The following is a 16,294-nucleotide window of genomic DNA, read 5'->3' on the forward strand; positions in this document are numbered from 1 at the left end:
CCCCCTGCCAAGATCTCCCATTTCCCCCTGTCGGGGTCCCTGGCTGGCAGGATGGTAAGCATCACCCTCTCTCTGCCTGCCCTGAGCAAGCCAGCTTTGCAGGAGCTTCCTGCACGGGGCTCGCAGCTTCCCTCCTAGCTCGTGATCTTGAAGGGGTGCTCATTGCTGCTGCGCAACCCCTGTTATTCCCGCCAGCTGCTTTCCCCCCTCGCTCTGGGATGGGAAACTTCCATTTGCCTGTGATTCTCCTAGGGCTCTTGGTGGAGCCAAGGATCTGGCCTGTCTACCCAGCCCCCATCTCTGGCTGTCCCCAGCTTCTGGTCGGTCCACCCTACTCTGAGCAGCAAGGTGCTGCCTGACTCCTTCCCACCGGCTCCTTTCTCCTCCAACCGTGGCCCCCGCTTCACCGAGAAAACAGCTGGATCCCAGGGCCGCCCGTGGCCGAAGCGCAAGCCCACCCAGCTGCTCACTTCTCGCTTCCTCCCACCTGCTTGGGTTGGGGGACGCCCTCCTCCTTGTGGGGCCAAGACGCCCTTAGGGCCTTGTTTCTTCAGGACTCCCCTGCCTCCCTCTCCCACCAACCTGGTTCTTGTCCCAGGATGGTTCCGAGCTTCCTGACCCAGCCAGCTTCTGGTTGCTGCCCTGCCATCTCCCTGCCTGTCTTTGGTTCTTACTGTTTTTCTACGATCCTTTTGCAGAGACGGCTTGCGTTCTTATTCCCGTGAAACGTGCTCACGGCTTGGAACCGAGAAACCCGAGCAGCCTCCACTCCCATTCCCACCGCTTGGGGACAGTCATTTCAACTGCAGGAATGCTTACGTCTGGCTTTGCTACCTAGCACCTTCCCGTCGCTTCTTTCCAGTTTTAGGTTTTCTCTGTCAGCTCCCCACTTTGGAAGATGAGGATCGAGTTCCCTCACACTCCCTTACATCCGCCCCCACACACTTCCTATTCCCACTCTCCTAATACAGCCGCGTCGGAACATTGCTGGTGCCTACGGATTGTGGAAACGTTAGGAACAGCTTCATGTGGAAGACTACACATTCTCCCCCTCCCTTTCCTTTCTGAGAATAGATTTTTTTAAAAAAAGTATTTTCTATTCCCAACGTGGGCTCAAACTCATGACTCCGAGATCAAGAGTGGCGTGTTCTACCGACGGAGCCAGCCGGGCACCCCCAAGATTTTATTCCGTAGAGCAGTCTCAGGCTTAAACTATCGTGCAGAGAGGACATAGACCTTCCTCTCCCACGCCCCCAGTTTCCCTTGTTTTTATTTTGTTATTATTTCCCTTTTGTTAATATTTCCCTTGTTATTCATCTTGTATTGGGGCGCTTGGGTGGCTCAGTAGGTTAAGCCCCTGCCTTCGGCTCAGATCATGATCCCAGAGTCCTGGAATCAAGCTCTCTGCTCAGCAAGGAGCCTGCTTCCTCCTTCCTCTCTGCCTGTGTCTCTGCCTACTTGTGATCTCTCTCTCTCTGTCAAATAAATAAAATCTTTAAAAAAAATCTTGTATTAAGGCTGTACATTTGTTACAATGGATGAAATAATAGATACTTTATTATTAACTAAAGTCCACGGTTGGGGCTGAGGGCTGGCTCTGTGTCATTCTACCAGTTCTGACAAACGTATGATGTCATCGTACTATCGTACAGAATCATTTCATCGCCCTAAAAAAATCCCATGCTCTGACCCTCCCCACAAATCACCGGGCCACCGCTGGTCTTTTTACTGCTTCTAGAGATTTTTTTTTTCCCCCCGGAATATCAGATAGTTGGAATCCTGTAGTGTGTACCCTTTCCAGAATGGCTTCTTAGCAATATGCATTTAGGGTTCTTTTTGTGGCCTGAAGGTTAATCTCTTTTGATTGCTGAATGATATTCCATTGTATGAACAGACCACAGTTTATCCGTTCACCTGTTGAAGGACATTTTGGTTGCTTCCCAGTTTGGCAATTATAAATAAAGCTGCTATCCACGTGCAAATTTTTGCGTGGACGAAGGTTTTCAACTCATTTGTATAAACTCCAAGGAAGGCTATTGCTGGATCTTACAGTAAGACTGTGTTTAGCTTTGTAAGAAACTGTCAGTCTGTCTTCCAAAGTGGCTGTACCACTTTGCATTCCCATCGGCAGTGAACGTTGCTCCACATCCTCACCAGCATTTGGTGTTGTCAGTGTTTTGAATTTTAGCCATTCTACTAAGTGTGTATTGGTAAATCATGTTGTCTTCATTTGCTGTTCCCTAATGACACATGATGTTGAGCATCTCATATATTTATTTACCATCTATAGATCCTCTTTGGTGAGGTATTTGTTCAAATCTTTTGCCCATTTTAAAATTGAGCTGCTCATTTTCTTTTCTTCTTTCTTTCTTTTTTCTTTTCTTTCTTTCTTTCTTTTTTTTTTTTTTTTTAAGAATTCCTTGTATACTTTGGATAACAGTCCTTGTTATCCAAGGGACAGAGCTTTTTTTTTTTTTTTTTTTTTTTTATCAGACCAATTGTGTCTTGCAAATATGTTTTCTCTCAGAAGTTTAAGATTTTAAGTTTCTTTCCCTTTTCTGCACAAAAGTTTATTTTTCTATGTGTTTATATCTAATGTGATCCACATTCTCTCCTACTGGTGTAAATCTCTCAAAAGTCAAAATACTTAGGTATTCTATCACTTTCATCTCCTTAAAGAAATCTTTTCTAGAACCTTCTGACCTATTTCACTTTTTTTTTTTTTTAAGTAGGCTCCACGCCCAACGTGGGGCTCGAACTCACAACCCTAAGATCAAGAGTCTCATGCTCTACCAACTGAGTTAGGCAGGCACTCCCCTCCTGACTTATTTCAGTGTGAGAGGGCTGCCCACCAGGCTGCTGCCCAGCGATGCTGCCGCAGGGGTTTCCCTTCACCATTAGCTGGGAGACGCCTTCATCTCTGGGTCTCGTGTTGGCTCCCTTTTTTCCTGGATCCCAGGTCCTTCTCTTTGGTGGTTTACTTCCTTGTTTTGTGAAATACATCCTTCAGGAGCTTTCTTAAGAAAGATGCATGGGGCCACAATAACCAAAATATGGAAAGAGTCCAGACATCTACTGAAGGATGAATGGGTAAAGGAAATGTGATGTGTGTGTGTCTACATCCCCCTTTTCTATTATATATATGGATTCAATACCATATATATATATATATTCCAATGTATATATAATGGACTATTACTCAGCCATCAAAAAGAATGGAATCTTGCCATTTGCTATGATATGGATGGAACTGGAGTGTATTATGCTAAGAGAAATAAGTCAGTCAGAGAAAGACAAAGAGCATAGGATTTCATTCATATGTGGAATTTAAGAAACAAAAGAGATGAACATAGGGGAAGGGAAGGAAAAATAAAATAAGTTGAAAACAGAGAGCAAGACAAATCATAAGACTCTTAACTCTAGGAAACAAACTGAGGGTTGCTGGAGGGGAGGAGTGGGGAGACGGGTAACAGGACGATGGGCATTAAGCAGGGCACGTGAGGGAGTGAGCGCTGGGTGTTTCCTACAGCTGGTGAATCACTAAATTCTCCTCTGAAACTAATAATACGGTTTATGTTAATGAACTGAATTTAAATACAAAATTTAAAAAAAAAGATGTGTGAGAGGTAAAATCTTCGAGCACTTGTAAATCTGAAACAATCTTTTTCCTCCTCTCATTTTATGAATGGTTAGGCTAGGTATAGAATTCTAGGCTGACAATAATTTTCTTCCATACTTTTGAAAACTACTTCATTGTCTTCTGGTTTTCAGGATTGCTGATGAGATGTCTGATGATATTTCAATTCTTTTTTTTTTTAAGATTTTATTTATTTATTTGACAGACAGAGATCACAAGTAGGCAGAGAGGCAGGCAGAGAGAGAGGAGGAAGCAGGCTCCCCGCTGAGCAGAGAGCCCGATGTGGGACTTGATCCCAGGACCCCAAGATCATGACCTGAGCTGAAGGTAAAGACTTTAACCCACTGAGCCACCCAGGTCCCTGATATTTCAATTCTTGATCCTTCATAGGATCTTGTAGAATATTCTTCTCGTCCTTGTATTCTAAAATTTACTGGCAAGTGGCCTTGGTGTGGGTCTATTTTTATCCTTTGGTTGCATACTCAGTGGTCACTTTTGATCTAGAAACTCAGGTCTTTCCATTCTGAGAAATATTTGAAATAATTCATTGATTATTTCCTCTCTTCTCTTTTTGGAACTCTTTTGTTCAGGGGCGAGCTTCCTGCGCTGGTCCTTTCATTTTCTTTCTCTTTCTTTCCTACTTTCCACACAGTAGCAGCCCTGGAGGTGCCCCTTCTGAGTTTTTCTTTCTTGAAAAACTTGTCACTCAGCTGTGAGGAGTGCAAGCGCTGGCAGCCTCCAACTACCGGGACTTTGAGCTCTGCCATGGCCTTTGCACCAAGACCAAGGTCTTCCTGGGCAGCCCCGCCAGCAACTGAGCTCAGCAGAGACACCAGGGCCTGGTCATTTATGCCCAGTGAGGGGCTCCTTGGATGAACAGTGTTTCCTCTAGGAGCTGCTCCTGCTTGGCCAAGATTTGGTTTGATCTGCCTCTAGGTCAGGTGCTCTTTGCTTTGCTTAGATCTGTTTCCTTCCAGCAGCCACTCCGCAGGTGTCGGCCCTGTGTCACGGTCTGAAGATTCTCCCTGTCCAGTCCTGCTTCCTGTTCCTTTATTTTCATGAGCATTAGCCCCCCAGGGCTTCTTGCATTTCTAGCTCCATATCGTAGCATCTGTTGACTGGAGAGTCCAAACCTACACATGTATCTTTACCTTTTTGCTCTACTTTTTGAAAAATGTGTTTATCTTCTCATCCAGTGGTCAATGTTTTAAAATTCAGGGACCAGTGGGAAATATTTGAAGCTTATGGGCCATATGGTCTCTGCTTATGTGAAAGCAGCCATTGTACATAGGACATATTTTTTAAAAAAGGGGTGTGTGTATGTGGCTGTGTTCCAATAAAACTTTATTAAAAAAACAGATGACAGGCCTGTAAGCCATAGTCTGCTGACCCCTGTTACTCTTTTAAATATGCTTTTTATTTCTGGACAATATTCTGAATTTCTAAGACGTTTTCTTTGTTTTGTTCATTTTCAGAGTATTTTTATCTTCCAAAATAGCATCTAGCATTTGTTTCATAGCTGGTAGGTATTTTCCTACATTTCAGAATACAGTCATCATCGTTGTGTTTTTAGGTTTTCTTTCCTTTGTGTATTCTGTTTCCTCCAAATTCTGTTTTTCTGTTTGTTTTTGTCCTGCTTCTTCTGTCACAGGTTTTTCTCCAGTGTTGGCAGTCCCTGGTTCACGCTTAAGAGATTTACAGAGCGGATAGAAGTGAGGCTGTGTGTGTGTGTGTGTGTGTGTGTGTGTGTGTGTGTGTCTGCGCGCGTGCTGGGGCAGCTAGGCATCAGGGCGTGAAGAGACCTGAAAATGTGTTACCTTACATGGCAATGTGCGAGATCTCGATCAAGGTGTGGTTTACACCGGTGCGTACTTGCGTTAAAACTCATTAAACCAACCCCTTAAGACCTTTGCATTCCACTCTAATCATGCCTTGGTTAAAGAATATAAAAATACAACTTATAAAAGCAAGCTGATGAGTAGCCCTGTGTTGGGGCGGGGTGCTGGCTGGCTCCGGGGTTCAATCTAGAGAATCCTGGCCAGTCCGTGTCGCTGGGAAACCCCTGATGCCAACCTATTCTTCTCTTGACCCATCAGACTCTGAGATAAGGGGCAACACTAATACAGACGCGCAAAAGGCGATTTAGAGAAAACAGAAATGTGTGGGGAGAGAACAAAGAGAAGGAACAGGAAACCCGACGGACAACCCTAACCGAATACTCATGAGTACTCATTCATACTCATATCTGGAGGCTGAAGGGAGAGAACCCCGGCGAGTCCTGCCTGGAAAGCTGAGTCCTGACCTCACTGTTCCAGGGAGCGCAGAGGAGGAGGAAGATCTCAGGTGATGGTGAGTAAAGGGGCGGAGCCTCCCGGATTCAGGATGTGGACTTGAACTAATCCTTCTGGTTGGGTGTAGAACTGCCGTCCTCATCCTGCAGTGTGGAGACCCTCCTGTGTTTTAGTCTCTCTGGAGCATAAACCTTCAGCCTCTGTCGGGGCAGGAGAGGGGCAGCCGCCCAGCTGTGCCTAGCTGGAGAAGGAGACCCGAGGACGACAGCCTTTCCTACACGGATCCTCCTGTTTGGGGCCCCGCTCTCCTCCTGCTTCCAGGGAGTACTTAGCCCACTAACGCCACTGGAGCCTTTGGGGGTTTTGTGGGGTTAACTCTGGAGCTCCTTGCTTTTCTCACTCCCAGCTGGGGGCTGGCTTCAGGTGCAAGGTCATCGGGCTGGGAAATCGCTTACCAAGGGCTCATCTGCCTTCCAGATTCCGTCCTGCTCCCCGCCTCCCCCCCCAGCCCCCAGTGTCTGTGTCCTAATCCCCAGAACCTGTGAGCATGTTACATTACCTGGAACAACGGGACATTGCTGGTGTGGTTAAGGTTAAGGACCTTGACGTGAGGAGAGGATCCCGGATTATTTAGGTGAGCCCAATCTAAGCACACAAGGCCGAAAAAGCAGAAAACCTGTCTTTCTCAGCCGTGATCAGAGAGAAGCTACCATGCTCCCTGTTGGTGGGGGAGAGGGAGGGAACCACAAGCGGAGGAACGTAGGTCCCCTCTGGGACAGGACACCTGGGAAAAGACTAGGAAATGGATTCTCTCCTAGAACTTCCAGAAAGTTCTTCCACGAAGAGCTTCCTCGGGCAGCCTTGTCGACACCTTGACGTTAGCCCCGTGAGACCTGTGTTGGATTTCTGACATACGGTCTGTAAGATAATACATTTGTCTGGTCTTAAGCAAGCAAGTTTGCGGTAATTTGTTACGGAAGCAAACACGGGACCCAAATGCATACCTTAAAGCATCCACTTGCTTCCTTCCTTTTGATGGGGTTTCAGAGAAGTTCGATGTGTGTGTTCATTGCGTCATCCTAATCGGCCGGCTCAGCTCACACCTGCTGTTGTCTCCAGCCCTTCCAGAAATGTCTCTTCTCAAAGTCCCCTCCTGACCTCCGTGTCGCCAAATCCGTTCTCTTTTCCCTTGATTGGCGTCTTTGAGGCCAATTGTCTGCTCCAACTTCTCCTGGAGCCGCTCTTCTCTTGGCTGCTGGGACCTCACACACTCACACACACGGCTTCCAGTGCCCACCTTTCTGCTGAGGCCTCCGACGGTCTATCACCAGCCAAGAGTCTCCCCTTTGGAGCCCCAGACTTTCAGGATCAAGCCCTCGCTTGACATCATCGTTTCTTGGACAGCTCACGCGCTTCTGCACTTGAAGACCCCGTGGCAGAATTCTTGGTTTTCTTGCCGCACCTTCCCAACACCCACGCATCTCTCCCACCCGGAAACCTCAGATTCACCCTCCGTTCCCTTCTTCCGTTAGCCCATCAGCAAATTCTGTCTCCTAACTCTACCTTGGAGACATCTGCTTCCCCATCTCCAAGGTCCACCTTGGTCCAGGCCACCTCCACGGCCCCCCCATCTTCAGCATGACCTCCGCACCGGTACCCCGTGTCCACACTGTAATTCATCCTGCTTCTCACCTCCTGCTGCTCTCCCCACAGGGTGCTCTGTGTGAACCATGCTGGCCAAACTCTCATCTGCCCCTGGGCCTTGGCACATCTGTTCTTCGTGCCTGGGATGCTCCTACCCCCACTCTGCCCAGCTCCTTCTTCTTTAGCTCTCAGATGAACGATCCCTGCCTCCCCCATTCACCTCTGCAAAGGGGGTATCTTCCCCACTATCCCTCTGCTTGTTTCCTTAACAGTGGGTTTCGAGCATATTGATTTGTTTACTTCTGTTTTCTTTGGCTCCCGTGTTGGCCACACGCCACACAGACGGTATTTTCGCCTTGCAGTCTCCAGCGAACTTTGTGGCACGAATGAATGAACGGACGGACGGACACGCTGGGCACCCGTCACGTGCCAGGTGCTTCCAGATATTTCAAATAGTTCATTTTTCTAGACCTAGGAGGTTGTCACAGCTGGACTACATTTCCCAGGGTGATTTTTTGTTTGTTTGTTGGTTGGTTGGGTTTTTTTTTTGTTTTTTTTTTTCAAATCTGCCCAGTAAGTGTGGGCTGAGATCAAGCCCGCCACTTCCGGCTTGGGCTCTTAAAACCTCACATGTCCTTCCTGGGCTCTTTCTTCTTCGTCTGCCCACGGTTGCAGACAATCCAGCAACAGATCTCGGAACCCTGGGTGATGACCGCGTCACAAGGTGGGAGGAGCCTGGGTCCCCAAAAGACCTAGTAGGGGGAGCGGTCTCCACTGGACCCCAGCCCCTCTGGAACCCTGAAGGGGTAGGACATAGGCTCTACTGTGCCAAGCCAACCATGATTTCCAGGCTTATTTGTTTCGACAGCTAGCCTCGCCTTAATTAATCCATCCAAGCGCCAGAGGTAGGTGGCTGGGAAGCCACACAGGGAGTGACCAGCCTTCCTCCAATGCAGATGTGTTCTCGGCGGGCTGGTATCTGACATCACCCCTCAGCAGAAGCCCCAGACTCTCGGGGCTCGCCCCCCTATTACAGCACCTTGCCTGGGACATGTCGCAACCCTTCCAGCGTGTGCCCATCTTGTCCTCGCGAGCTCTTCCGGGGCAGCGTGCCTGTGTCACGGCCATCCCCGTGGCCTCGGCACCCAGCAGAGGGAAAGCGTGTCGAATTTACAAATGAGTCCTCTCTGCGCCCAGGTGCCTGAGAAAAGTCACCTCTTTCGTTTTACAGAGGCTCCCAAGAGAAGCAGGAGGCCACAGAATTGGCAGGACTCGGGGCGACTGAGGACGGCAGTGGCTCCTGGGAGAGCATCCAGGAGCCTTCAGGGGCTGGCGAAGGGCTGAGAAGGGCATGGGCGGGGGGCAGCTTCTCTCAGCCCCTAAGGGGAGACCCCACCGAAACTTGCTGCCCACTTGCCGCTCCTACAGTAGGAAAGAAATATTCCAGAGCCTTCCCTCCCACCCGCTCCTGCCTGCAGCCCGAGCGTCCACATCATCAGTATTTTTAGCTCCGGCACCTGTGGTCACTGTCTGCCCAGCCTGGTGTCCCCTCTCTGGGACTTAAAGGTCCAGCACCCACCAGCTGGAAAGAACACTCTCAGGCCACTGTTTCCCCAGGGCAGGAGGCAGAGGGCAGGTCCCCCGTAGCAGGGGGCTGATGGCGCGGAGCGGGGCGAGGTGACAAGGAGAGGGAGAAGTAGGCTGCCCGCTGAGCAGGGAGCCGGGCTCGGGGCTCGATCCCAGGACCCTAAGTTGAAGGCAAATGCTTAGCTGACAGAGCCACCCAGGTGCCCCCTAAGTGTGTATTTTTTGACAACCCCCTCAGACGGTTCTGGTCCCCTCTGACCCCGTGCCACCTTCACTCCTGCAGCAAGCATTTTGAGCCCCTCCTATGAGAAAATCCTTCTCTCAGAGCCCATTGCTTTGGGACCATGGATAGTCACAATGAGTCTCCTGTTGTGCTCACTTCACCACCGATGGATTAAGGCCTTGGCTCGGCAATCCAGGCCGCTTGTGACCTGGGCCCCCCGGACCTCGTCCCCTCATCTCTTCCACCCCCTACAAATTCTTTCTCATGCCCCCGGGCCTTTGCTCGTGCTGTCCCCGCTTCCCCGTGATGCTCCTTCCTCAACATCACTCACCACCTGGGGAGGACCCCGACGGTAAGACAGACATCTAGGGTATCCGAGGGCCGCTGCAGGCACAAGGGGTCTGTCTTCCCATCCGACTCCCTGAGCACAGTGCAGCCACGCCTGTTCGGTCCCACGCCCCTGCCACACTGATCTGTTTGCTTGTCCGTCTCTCCTGGCAGGCCGTGACCCTGGGACGGTGAGGGCTCTGGTGCTCTGGGGTGGGGGTCAGGGTCTCAGCCCCTACGGAGTCATGAACTGACAACCGTGGCAGGGGCCATCTCCCCATTCATCAGATGAGGGGACAAAGGCCTACAGAGGGAAACTAACAGACTGGGGGTCCGACAGAGAAATCCAGGGAGAGAGGCAACTGTCCAGGCTGCAGGAGTCCCCACCTCTCACCCTCCTGAAAGGGGCCTGCAGGGGCCCCCCCGGGTCAGCCCGCAGCCTACCCTCCTCCCCACCCAGGGCAGTGCTGACTCGGGCAGTGATGGAGGCGTGGGCGGGCTGGGCTGGAGCAGAGGTGACCCCTGTGTCCCCTGCAGACTTTCTATCCATTCCCAGAGCCTGTGGTCACAGCTTGGGTAATGCACTTGGCTGGAGCCTGGGTTTCCCTGCAGGTGGGGGTGGGGAGAACTGGCAAAAGGGACAATGGCCCTTGGGGCATGAACCCTCACATGGGGAGGAGTCCCCAAACCTTCACGTACATAGGTCCATAGAACTTATTGTACCCACTCCCACGGACACGTATGCACATGCGCAGACACCCCCCCAAATGCTCACACAGCCACACAAACATTCATTTCCACCCTGTCACTGCTCTTTTCCTTTTACACACACACACACACACACACACACACACACACACACACGTTCAAGCTTATAGACACGCAGACATTTTCCACCGAGTAACTCAACAAAGACTGAACATTATCAGTGCAGTGCAGGGAGGAAAGGTGTCTCTCAGCTTGGGGTGGGGCGGGGGCTTCCTGGAGGGCTTCCTGGAGGAGGAGACATTGCCACTGGGCCTGGATGGTTGGGAACCAGGGAAAGGGGAAGTCTGGGCAGTTTTAGTGGGGGTGAATACAGGGGAGCAGAGCCCAGTGAGGTGGGTGGGGTCAGCCCAATCACGCAGGCCTTGAACGCCCAGCCGACTGCTGACTCTATCCTGGTGGAGGGCCGTGGAGGGCTCTGAGCAGGGTGGGCACCACTGGAGAGGACAGGAAAGGCACGAATGGGAGAGCCAGAGAGAAAGCTGTGGTGCCAACCAGGTGTCTCAGCGTCTGACTCGGGGAGGCGGCAGTGAGGGAGAAGCCATGACCCACAGAGAAGGTCCCTGGGTCTGAGCCCTGTGCCCTCGCCCTGCCCAAGCCCCGGGGCACTGACCTCTGCAGTGGGACCTCTTCCAGCAGCTCCTCCTCCTCCTCCCTGTGGAAGCACACGAAGCAGAAGGCGGGCCCATCTTCTGCTCCACAGCCCAGGGGCCAGGCTGGAGGGAGCTCCAGGACCGGGCAGGGGTGGCTGGTGGGGACCTCGGTGGCATCGTCCCCAGCCTGGGCAGGGACAACCGAGCCAGAGCGCTCCAGGGTCAGCAGCCGGTTGGCCTCGGGGCCCCGCGCCTGCCCAGCTACCACCTGTGCCTTTTCCCTTAGGTTCCCCGTCGCCCCGGTGGCTGAAGGAGCCTGTGGCTCGGATGGGGACTCCTGTCCTGGCCCACAGGGCTGGGCCTTGGGAAGCGGGTTCCAGGGAGCCGCGTGCACTCAGAGGTCGCTGGTTGGTAGACCGAGGTCCAGCAGGGCCCCTCGCTGCCCCTCGCGGAGACCTCGGCCCCTCTGCTGCCCACTCGGCTGCTGCCTGTCAGGGTCAGGACTGGGCAGGCAGGCTCTCAGGTGCCCTGTCCATCTGTTCATCTGTCTGTCCAGACGTCTGGCTGCTCCCCGTCCAGCCAGCAGGGCGCGGGCGGCAGGGGTGGCTTCCCCAAGAAAGTTTGTTCTGCCCTCCTGGGGCGGCGGGCACCGGTGGCCTCGGGGAGACAGGATCAGGACCTCCGGCTCAAAGGCAGGAGGAGAGCAGGGGAAGCTGGCTCCGTGCCCACTGCTGTCCCCCAAGGAAAGTTCGGGCCCTCGGAGTCCTGGCTCTGGCTCTGGCTCTGGCTGGAGAGCTTGCTCCCTCGGCTGCCTGCTCCCTCCGACTCCAGCGGCTGCTCCAGCAGACCGCTTGGCTGTGGGTATTAATAGCTCTACATTCACGCTGAGAAGCCTGGAGGTTAACTCCTTCCCCGCCAGAGCTGGCAAGGCCGGAGGGGCGGGCAGCGGCTGCAGGGAGCCGAGGGAAGGGGGGGGGGCGGCGCCTTAGGTCCACCCCCACCTGAGCCTGCCTTCCTCCGCAGGACCCTGAGATGTCACCTCGTGCCCAGCAGTCTCTCTGTGGCACTGGGCATTGGGATTATGGTCAGAGTGCCTGGGCCTCCCCAACCAGCCATAGGCACCTCCGGGAGCCAGGTAGGACTGGGGAACTGGGGAGGGCACCCCCCCAAGCTGCTCTGAGCTCCAGGGAGATCTCCTGGACGCCTCCACTCCCACGTCCACCCCGCAACCCCTGAATCCGCCCACCGCATTCTCTGAACAGTCGCCATCATTGCTGACTTTGGGTCTAGTTCCCACCCACTCCCCTGCCCCGTGGGACCCAGAGGCGGTGTGGGACCCTGAGGAGTGTGGGAATACAGTGGGAAGAAGGAACCTGCCTAGAATTTGCTTGCTTGAGAGACACTGGAAGCCTCTATGTGTCAGGCACAGGGCTGGGCGCTGCGCAATGGAGAGGGAAGACGCTGTTCCCACCTTGGTGGGGCCTTGCCTGTCCTGGCGGGAGGCTGGTGGGACCCCAGCTCATCTACGCGGTGCCAGCGTGGGCAGGTGCCGCCCGGAACGGCAGCGGGGAGGGCCCGTCCCAGGCCGGGTTTCAGCCCCACTCGCCTCCTTGGCAGCTCAGAGCGCACACACCGTTCCCAGCGGCCCTGGAAACACCAATCAAAGGAAGAAACGTAAATTCTGAGTGTGCAAAAGGGCTATGAACAAACACAGCAGGGAGATGTGCGGGAGGGTGACGATGGGCAGGGGTGTTGGTGGGGGGCCGGGGGAAGACCTCCCGTGGGGGGTGACCTGGGCACTGCGACCAGAAGCAGCAGCAGCGGCAGCAGGAGGGGGAGGAGGAGGAGGAGGCAGCCGGAGGATCTGGAGGGAGACTGTCCGGGAAGAGCGACCAGCAGGGGCAAGGGCCCAGCGTCGAGAACCAGCTGGTCTGTCCGAGGAAGACAGGGACGAGCAGAGGGACAGCACTTGGAGCTGGGTCTTCAGGAGCGAGCAGTTTCTCTTGGTGCTCAGGAGCAGAGAGAGCAGAGCAGGTGCAGGGGCGGAGGGTGCGGGGCGAGGCGGGCAGACAAAGGTGATGCCGTCAGGCCTGCACTGCAGAGTCGCCTCGCCTCTCCGAGGCCCGACGGATGGAAGCGGGAACCTGGGTCGGCCAAGGGGCTGAGGAGGCGGGCGAGGGCGGAGAAGCTCGGAAGGAAACATCTATATTTGTTGAACTGAATTCCACTGGCTGGAACGACAGATCTGCCCCTCTTTGGCTAAGAGAAGGTGGGGCCTGGGAGGCAGCCTCCCCCCCCCCCCCCCACGGAGTTGTCTAGGCTGTGCACAGTGCACAGGGCAGCCTAGCAGCTGGTGAGTGGGGGGGCTCGAGCCCCAAGTCTGCTCTGCCAAGCTTTGCGTCTTTAGCCTAGGGATGGCGTGGGTGTGTGTATGGCGGGGGGGGGGGGTGTTGCTTTTGCTAATCGGTCAGCCTGGAGAGGGCCTTCTGAACATCAGTCCACGTCGAGGGGTGCCTTTTGTGAATCAGTCTGTCCAAAGAGGGGGGACTTGTTCTGATTTGCACAAAGGTGCCCCAGAGGCTGAGCTGGAGAGAGGTCGGCCTAGGTTCTAGTATGGGCTCTGCTACAGTCCTGCTGCATGCTTTGGGTCAGTCGCATCCCTCTCAGGAGCCACAAACCTGTACACATCCTTAGAAGCCTGCTCATCCAACCCCAGCCCTCCACAGAAGAGGGAAGGAGCTCAGAAAGGGGCAGACTCCCCTGGGGTCGCACGGCGATGCAGAGCCAGACACCTGGACTCTCGGCTCAGTGCTCTCTCTTCCCCGCTGCTTGCCTTGGAGACTCGGTGTCTCCTGGAGGAGAGGAGGGGAAAGGAGACGGGTTAGTGGGAAGCGTGGAGATTCAGGGTCGGGGCGGGGGGGAGGGAAGGCCAGGCCAAGCCAGGCCAGGCTATGGCTCCCTGGGGTGGGAGTCAGAAGGGGTCAGGGTGTCCCAAGCCTCCAGGCGCCCCTTCCCCCCTCCCCTGGGCCCCATGGGTTGTCATTTGTGGATGTTAATTATTTACGAGGCTGATGCTTTGCCTGCTTTTAATGCACTCTGATGGCGTTCTCTAGCTAATGGGGAAAATCAATAGGTTTTAATTCTCAGCGGTTATGAAGCTCTATCTGTCTCCTGTTTGGGTGACTGGGCCAGGCTCTTGGGCTTTGGGGTGGGGTCAGAGGCTCAGACCAAGTTAGTAGGGGTCTGAGACCCCACCTTTCTCTCTCTCCTGCCCCTACCCTCTGCTGATTCCAGCTGGGGAGGAAAGATTAGGCACATCAGACAGCTCCAAACTCTGCCCCAAGCATCTCGGAGGGTCTGAGTCCTTAAATCTCAGCTGAACGTTCACTCCCCACTCCAAGAGGGACAATCTGTATGCCAGGCCCGCAGGCCAGAAACATACCCGCAAGGGCAGGCCCCCCTAGCTTGTGGGTGCTGGACTTGAAGGCCTGGCGTCCTCAGCTCCTGTGTTTGCCGCCTCAGGGAAACTTCCCCTGGCCTAGAACTCAGGAGCAGCCCCAGTCGTCCTGCTGGGTTCAGGCCAGGCTCACAGACCCGGTGAGGGCATCGGGGAAATCTGGGCCTGGTCTCACGTTCTCAAAGAGAATTCAGTGTAAGCTTCTGATACGATTTCTACATACTGTTATACATTCAGACATGACAATTTCCCTGGCGGGTGTGAGGACCAGGAACATTCCTGGGACATTTAGAAGCATGTCCTCGTGTTCCCATCACAGACCACATCCTCCCCATGGCATCCCATGAGGTGCCCTGAGTCCATGTCCTTTATGAATCCTGCAATTATCTTGTGCACAGAACAACTATATTTTCCTGGATCCGTGTGTATGTTCAAAGTGTTTATTATGCAAGTGTAAACATTTAAGATACCCTTTGGTCTTCATAAGGCTGCCTTTGGCATTTCTTTTTTTTTTTTTTGGTTAAGATTTTATTTATTTATTTGACAGAGACCACAAGTAGGCAGAGAGGCAGAGAGAGAAAGAGGAGGAAGCAGGCTCCCCACAGAGCAGAGAGCCTGATGTGGGGTTCGATCCCAGGACCTTGAGATCATGACCTGAGCCGAAGGTGGAGACTTTAACCCACTGAGCCACCCAGGCACCCCTGCTTTTGGCATTTCTTTATGTTTCCAGAACACAGTGAGCCTCTAGAAAAGGAACCCAGGCCTTTCCCAGGGGACCCAGGGCCCACACCTGGCTATTTGGAAACACTCAGGTCACCGGCAGGGGCCGTCTGCTGGGTTCCTAGCTCAGTGCTGCGCCAACCCCCTCCCCGCAGCCCCGGGACCGGGATGTGGGGCATGGTGCCTGTGAGGCCTCACCCAGGCTCCAATCAAGCCCCAGAGGATGTTCCCCGACATCTCCTTAGTTTCCATTTAGGACTCAGGTGTGCGGAAGGCAGAGTTAATCCGTCTCCTTAGTCGATGACACGGAGTTGTTCTTGGCTCACGCAGGGCCTCTCTGGTTTTTGTTCATTTCCCTGATCCCTTTCACCCCCATGGATGCTGGGCGGGCAGACGGGCTAAGGTTTACTCCAAATGCCCACCTTGTGGGCTCCCGGGGGACTTATGTGAGTCAGAGCATAGACAATGCCTGGCAACGGTAACTGGTCAGTTCAATTCCATCTCCTGGCCTGGCCCCTCTCTCCCAGGGCTCTCTGAAGCTCAGACAAAACACCTTCTCCTTTGGCACGCTGAGCACAGCTGTTTGTCAAAGCCCTTCACTCAATACCTCCAGGATCATTGGGATGAACCTCTCAGTCTGGAAAAGAGGCAGATACAAGCACCACCAGCTCCCGTTTCAATTTCAATTTCAGTGGTCGCCGGGCACACGCTCCAGGCCAGGCCGCGCACTGAGCAGTGCATGTGAGGACCCAGAGAGGCCCAGAGAGGAAAGGGTCCCATCTGCAGGGGATTCTCTGCCCAGTGGGGGTGGGTAGGCAATGGCTCTTCTCTCTCCCTTAATTAGGGTGCAGCTAAGCCACTGTAACAAAGAGGCCCCACATCACAGCAGCTCAAACAAGTCTTCTGATAAGTTAATTAGGAGCGTATGCCAAAGTTTTATTTCAAGTTTGCCATGAAGCAAGAGCCTTATGACCAGCTCGGTTCAAAGATTCCTTTCCCTTTTATAGGGAAGGGAATGGTTAGATATTCTTTGTTGGACACGAGAAAATA

At 53.4% G+C, this 16,294-nt stretch overlaps 1 protein-coding gene across 1 annotated transcript in view; it reads right to left on the minus strand.

The window, feature by feature from the left end:
• Nucleotides 1–11,170, minus strand: part of SBK1 (SH3 domain binding kinase 1) — a 47,415-nt gene extending 36,245 nt beyond the window's left edge. Inside the window, exon 1 of the mRNA XM_059154725.1 lies at nucleotides 11,088–11,170. The gene's annotated coding sequence lies outside the window, so the exon portion shown is untranslated. The remainder of the gene's footprint in view (nucleotides 1–11,087) is intronic.
• Between the last annotated feature and the right edge of the window lie 5,124 nt (nucleotides 11,171–16,294).

Source organism: Mustela lutreola, chromosome 17, assembly GCF_030435805.1.
Source record: "Mustela lutreola isolate mMusLut2 chromosome 17, mMusLut2.pri, whole genome shotgun sequence".
Taxonomy (NCBI): Eukaryota; Metazoa; Chordata; class Mammalia; order Carnivora; family Mustelidae; genus Mustela; species Mustela lutreola.